A 7,582-nucleotide genomic window follows, 5' to 3' on the forward strand; every position below is an offset into this window, starting at 1 on the left:
CAAACAAGTTAAGCACCTCGGCACCCAGGTTGGTCATGCTTTCGTCCCTCCAGATGAAACGAGACACAAAATGTGGCCATGTCACTCGGGTCAGTGTGACACAACACACTCTTCTGTTCGACAGTGGGGCCCGACAGCTTTCACTGGTTTACCCCTGCCGCATTATATTTAGACCTTTTTCCTGCAGTGCACTCATAACACCATCCATCCATGTCAATCGCGGCCTTCCTATTGGTTTCCTTCCATTTACTTCTGCTCTGTAGATCCTTTTCAACATTCCTCCTCATCCATCCTCTCTATGTGTCCAAACCTACTGAGTACTCTCTTATCTACACGCTTGCTCAGTTCCACTACTACTCCAGTTCTGTCTCTCACAATTTCATTTCTCAATCTATCAATCTAATTTTGTCACACCTAGCATACTCCTCAAACACTTTATCTCAAAAATATTTAATTTCCTTCTCAAATCTGAATTCAGGATCCAAGTCGACACAATCACACTCTCATACAGTATAATATACAGTAAATGCATATTATGCAATTGAATAGTCTGACAGCTTTTGAGCATTAGTGCGCATTAGTCATTTTCATATCTGTAATGTATTTTTTTCCTCTTGACACCACTAAGAAATGTGGACTTGTTGTAGAAAGATAAAAGATACACACTAGCTCTGACTTACTTGCAAGCTTCATGTGTGTCGGTTTATTTCTTTGGGATAAATCCATGTTATTTTCTGCCCCTACGGCAAAATGCCACAATTGTACTCATACATAAAAAGTGTACAGTGTCGGGAAAAAGTATTTGCCCCATTCCTGATTTCTGGGTTTCTTGCATACTTATCTCTCACAAAGGTTTGAGATCATCAAACCAATTTTAATATTACATACAGACAACCCATGGAAATACAAAATGCAGTTGTGAAATGTTGATTCAATTTATGAAGGCACGAAACAAATTTGGCCCAATGCGAAAAATTAATTTCCCCTGAATCTAATAGGAAGTTGGGCCACCTGACAGCAATAACAGACATTAAACAGTTACAATAATTAGTAATGAGTCCTTCACAACGCTGTGGAGGAATTTTGGCCCACTCTTGTTTGCAAAATTGTTTCAAATCATTCACATTGGAATTTTTTTTTTTCTAGCATGACTTGCCCATTTAAGGTCACACCGCAGCATCTAAACTGGATTAAAACACAGATTTTGACTTGGCCACTCCAAAATCTTCATTATGATTTTTTTTTAACCATTCCAAAGTGAATTTGCTTGGTTTTTCGAATGGTTGTCCTGCTGAATGCTCGAAGAGCATTTAAGTTTGAGGGCAAGGACAGATTCAGGATTTTCAAGTGAACACCAAGATTCATTATTCCATCGACCACAGCAAGTTGTGCGGGTCTTGAGGCAGCACATCAGTCCCAGACAATCACACTGCCACCGTCAAGCTTTACTGTTGGGATCATGTTCTTTTTATCAAATAATGTGCCATTTTTACGCCAGCTGTAACATCTGCACACTTTCCAAAAAGTTAAAATCTTAAACCATCAGTCCAAGAACGTTTTTCCAAAAGTCTTGAGGGTAATCAACAGGCATTTTGCAAATGTGAGATGACATTTACGTTAATCCCAAACTCTTGACAGGTTGGCTGTCAATTGCTCAGTTCAATTATTCCACAATTTGCATTTTTCTTCACCTGTTTCTGAGGTTTGACGCTTAAACTTGTCATGGCTGAGGAGTTCATGTGGCTTTTGTGAATACTTGGTCACCAACAAGGCAGCCTTGATGAAAAACAAGGCAAGTGGTGGCAATTCATCAATCCCCAAGCGACGCATGGCAGCGCTCCAATAGAGGGAGACGAGGCTTAAGGCAAAATCACATATTTTTGCGTATGATGAAAATGGATACCATCCCAAACAACAGAAGCGTAGAGAGAGGCAATATATAAGAAAGGCTTGATGGATAAAACACTTAAAAAAAGAGCAGTACCATCACCGCCCTCTTCTTCTCTGATCCCAGAAAAATGAATGTTCATTCCAGAGAAAATCAATTCAAGTTAAAATATCTAATTAAAAAAAAATATACAGATGACCAGGATTTTGTATTTTTGCAGTTGTTTGCAATCATATAGCTTGACAAAATACACTGCAAACAACAGACTCAAAAAGATTACCCCATTGCTTCCTTTACTGATATTTTTTCTTATTTTTTCCAGATATTGAATATTTATTGTATAATAATGTGAGAAATATTATCGTTGAAATGAGTAAAAACATCTTATTGACAGTAAACCCCATCGACCTCCCTCCACAGAGGGGGAATGTTAGATACCATTTTTTTTTTAGATAAAAAAAATTAAATAAAACCTTTTTTTGCCAATGGGTTCAGATGTTTTTGCAATGAAGCAACAAAACGAAGATATACTGAGGACAGAAAAATACAGAGACTTATAGCAATTGATCTGATAAAATCTGATGCCTTAGTTATTTTCTGACTTTGCAAGTGTACCAGTGAGACAAATCCAGGAAATTTAAACACCATCAAGTAATCAAAAAGCACTTTAAAGTAATGACAGGAAAACGTCTACTAGCAATTCATTAATTAAGAAGAGATCATCCTTGACTTAACAGCATTATACTTTGCTAATTTAAAACGACTCCATCTGGTCGGAGAAAAAGCACAGTGCCAGTCAACATTACACAGCCAAATAAAGCGAACGAGTCAAGCAAAACGAGACTTATATACACCCAACAAGAGTTATTAAAGGGACTTCCTAAGATAAACCAACATTTAACAAAACTAAAAACCAATGAGTTGTGGATTGCAAAATGACTGACTATACCTTTTGAAAAACATCAATGACAATGTTTTGAAAGAATTAAACTGATATTAGTATAACAAATACAGTTACAGATTAGTAGTGAAGCACAGAGGCTACTCAAATAATCAAGTGTAAAGGGTACAAAAAATGGATTTCTCTAAAGAGGGCAGAGAAAGAGCCTGAAGGGGAACATAGAATTTTTAGAAGTGATTGTTTTTTTGCAATCGTCTTGGCCTCGATTGAAACAAATAATCCTGAACACTCAAGTCTGTTACCGACAATGAATAACTCCGTTATAAATAATGCCGTTACATAACAGCGTTATTTTTATAGTAACAGAGTAATCCAACAAGTTGTTTTATCAGCCGTTCCAACGCCGGTTACTCTAACTGACAGTCAAAAGCGGTTGTGGTTACATACATTTTGTGTGTTGACGAACATTTTTGTGCATATATATGTACGTTCTTGTGCGTATTTACATACGTTCTTGTGCGTGTTTATGAACATGCGGATTGTTATTTTATAATATTGTTTACTCTTTATTCTTGTTGCACTTCAAGTGTAAGATAAATCTGTTGCTGGCGAGGAGGAGTAAATATAAGAAGGCTCTAAAACACTACCTGTCTGTTCTTCTCTATTCAACTGATTCAGAACATTTCAAATTAAGCGTGGAACAACTTCTTTTTAAAGTAAGTTTCTTTCCCCAGTTACTGGTTACTTTTACTGTACACAAATTCAGTTACTAACTCAAGTTACTTTTCTGAATAAGTAATGAGTGACTATAAGTACCGTAAATTCCGGACTATTGAGTTCACCTGATTATAAGCCGCACCCACCACATTCTAAGATGATAACCGCTTTAGTACTTACACAAGCCGCACCTGTATATAAACCGCATGTGCCCACATTAAAACATATAACACAATTACAAAATTAACCCAAACCCGACCCGCGATTGTAACTGAATATAAAGTACATAGTCCAAAACTACAGTCGGCAGAATGAACGGAAAATGATACCGGTACTTAAAGTTTGATGCAGACCTGCAGAGTCCGGGTCCCGTTGAAAATAATCCAAGGAAAAAAAATGTATATTTCCAAAGGTAAGGGTGGGAAAAATATATATCCACTATTGTTCGCTGCCTCCACAAACACGTCTCACCTTTACTCCACTTCCCATCAGCCCCCGTTTTTGATTCGCCCGTGGAAAACATATCAGAATAAGTCTCTAAAATAAATACATTACAAAAATATACAGTTCCAAATACATATTGTACATGGTTACACATATTTACAAAGAAAGACGGTACACCGAGATAGTTTTCAAAGCTTTAATAATAATATTATAACTTTCATCCCAAACCGTGCCTGTGAAGGGTAGCAAAACGCTACTAGCAACACGCTGGCATCGCAGTAGACAGATCTGTTAAAAAAAATATACGGCACTTGCAGACCGTCCTGGAATAAGAGCTTGCTCTGTCCACTCCACGCATCGGCCCGGTATTGCAGTACCTCCGGGAACGGTGCATTCGCAATGATCGCAGCAAGGCTTTAGGGCTAGGACCTTAGCTTGGCCTTTTGGCTGAGAGTAAGTGTCCCGGCTCCTAGGCTTTGTAGCGTATTATGAACTGACCGATAACGGATAATGGATAATGAATAACGAAGATAGAACAATAACCCTTAAAAACCCCTCATCTTCCTCCTGAATAAGAGCTTGGCCTGTCCACTCCACGCATCGGCCCGGTATTGCAGTACCTCCGGGAACGGTGCATTCGCAATGATCGCAACAAGGCTTTGGGGCTAGGACCTTAGCTTAGCCTTTTGGCTGAGAGTAAGTGTCCCGGCTTCTAGGCTTTGTAGCATATAATGAACTGACCGATAACGGATAATGGATAATGAATAACGAAGATAGATCAATAACCCTTAAAAACCCCAAAACCCCTCGCTTCTCGGCCTTTTGGCTAAGATCAAGTGTAGTATCTGTACACTTGTACGCTTGGCCTTGATGCTAGGTCCTTAGCTTGGCCTTGATGCTAAGTCCTTAGCTTGGCCTTTTGTGTACTTTCTATGAAGTCACTATCTTTGATTTTTGCATTTCGGAGATGGAATATGAGCTTGCTCTGTCCACTCCACGCATCGGCCCGGTATTGCAGTACCTCCGGGAACGGTGCATTCGCAATGATCGCAGCAAGGCCTTAGGGCTAGGACCTTAGCTTGGCCTTTTGGCTGAGAGTAAGTGTCTCGGCTCCTAGGCTTTGTAGCGTATTATGTACTGACCGATAACGGATAATGGATAATGAATAACGAAGATAGATCAATAACCCTTAAAAACCCCCCACTCATCTTCCACCTAATAACTGACGTCATCAAAGTGGGGAAGACGACTTTGTCATATAGACGTCGTCCCTCGCTCCCTTATTCTTAAACACGCTAGCAACACACTCTCAAAGCAAAGTTTACGTAAAGTAGCTCTATTTCCTTCATTATCGGCCAGCTCGATTGCTTTTAGCTTGAAAGCTGCGTCATGTTCCTTACTTATTGCAATTTACGTGGTGAGGATATGTCTACGCTAATTTAAATTCTACACAAGCTAAGAAGTTGCAGTCTTCCTCGGCGCATATAGTCCACCGGTCTAAATCTTACCTTTTGTACTCGAGCGCCGCTGGCGGCTGTTTGAAAAATTACATAAATTGGCCGCATCACTGAATAAGCCACAGGGTTGAACGTTTGGGAAAAAAGTAGCGGCTTATAGGCTGGATTTTACGGTAATTACCTTTTTAGATTAACGACCCAACACTAGTTAACAAACAAAATTATATTTTGAAATTGCAGCACAATTTTACCAGGAAACAACAAAAAGGCCTTTATTCACACAAAAAACATATTTGCTCATGTGAAAGCCAAATTTAGAACTATAATATACTGTACTGATATCAAGAAGTCGGCTCATATGCGTATAAAACAAAATGAACACGGGGGCGTAAGACAGGCATAGCCAGACAAATCAGGCTATCTTGCGGCTTGGCTCCCCCCACCCCAATTTTCGTAAATCAGACAAACTAGCCGACTCATGGCCCCTGTATCTCAGCCTGCATCTTGTTTCCACAAACACCCCACAGGTGTGCTCATACTGTTCAAGCAATCTCCGCCACTCCAATTGTGTTTGGATGGGACAACATCTCATTTTATTGTGATTTTGTGCCTCTTTTCTGATAATGATGTGTCATAAAGAAAAGTGGAACACAGTGACAGGAGTGATTGAGTCGAAGGAGGAAATGATTGCAAAGTACGAAAATGGTGCACGATTGTCTGCTTAAAGGTACAGTTGATGGTTTCAAATTGTTTACATTTATATATTCATCACCAGGATATTAAAATTTAGTGTTTAACCATTTCAAAAAAATGTTCTTTAGGTACATATTTCATTAAAATGTTGGGTACTTATTTCAGTACGTGGGTACTTCAAAGCAGTTTTAGGGGCTCACCTTATGTGCAATTTAGGCTTAAATGCTAGTATATACGGTAATCTAAACGAGCTTGAAAAGCAGCCAACAGTTCACCTGAGGTTTTTATCAATGTTAGTTTGTCATATTTAAATGAAGAGCTACCTTTGACCAATTTAACAATATCTCAAGACAACATTTGGTGTTTGTGATACTCATACTTTGTCAAGCACCGATGGGCAAACTTATAGTTGCTTTGAATTAATCACAATTGGACGATTGGAAGTTACAACTTGTATTCCTCTAAATTTATCATTACACTGCTTATTAAATTATAATGCAAATTTAGTTTTTCTCTGAGTTGAATAAATAGTTAATGCAAATAGCGCTCGGCATCATTTAACATTGAACTGTTATAGAAAGACTTGAAAAACCAACCTCCCAATGAGGACTGTATGAGTGCAAACTAATAAAGTTAGACACACGTGTCAAACTCATGGCCTGAGAAAAAACTGTGGTCCGCCAGATAATTTCCCATGGCCCATGAGACAATGCTGAGAGAAGCACACGAAAAAATATAGCTGCATCGTATCATATGTCCATTGGATATCACAAAAGCCAGGTGCCACTTGCAAAGCATTCACTGTAAGCCCTACTTTTTATCCACAAAGAACATTTAATGAGTCAAGCAAATCTTATGATATCTTTCTTAAAATTAAAGTAATGAACGGAAAGCAATACGAAAAATAAAAACATTTCAAAAGTAGCACATTTGTGTCTTTGCAGTAGTTTAACTAAGGTTTATCTCCTTTCTGGTAATTTAACATTGAAGTTCCCACGTTTACGGTAGGTAAACATTCTCATAAAATAATAAAAATACAAGCAGAAAAACTTTTAAATCTTTGAACTGATCATATAAATCTGTGTTTGTAGCTATTTTTAACACTTTCCAGTTTCCCCGAGTTATAAAAGCTGTAGGGGAAAATACTTCAATCAAATGCACAGTTGATAAATATTACAAGAGAATAAATCTTAGTGAAGAAAAAAATATTCAGGACGTGAAGCCATCAATATTTGTTTAATAACCAAATCTTACATCCCTGAATCCTAATTTCATTGTGAGCTTCCTAAAAGACCCCCTTTGTATGCCATTTTTTTTTTTTTACCCGTCAAGTTTTTTTTGCCATGTTAATTAGTTTGACACACCTAAAGTAGGATATCAAGATGGGTGCTAAGTTGAACATAAGGAGGTAAGTAATAAAAACTGTCTTTAGAATCTAGAAAGAAAGCACTGTTGGGCAGATGAATTCATGATGTGCACTTA

At 38.1% G+C, this 7,582-nt stretch overlaps 1 pseudogene; it reads left to right on the forward strand.

Annotated features, from left to right (window-relative positions):
• Positions 1-4,756: 4,756 nt before the first annotated feature.
• Positions 4,757-4,993, forward strand: LOC148361781 (U2 spliceosomal RNA; annotated as a pseudogene).
• Positions 4,994-7,582: the final 2,589 nt, after the last annotated feature.

This window comes from Urocampus carinirostris, chromosome 8 (genome assembly GCF_059441175.1).
Source record: "Urocampus carinirostris isolate Australia breed hairy pipefish chromosome 8, RoL_Ucar_1.0, whole genome shotgun sequence".
Taxonomy (NCBI): domain Eukaryota; kingdom Metazoa; phylum Chordata; class Actinopteri; order Syngnathiformes; family Syngnathidae; genus Urocampus; species Urocampus carinirostris.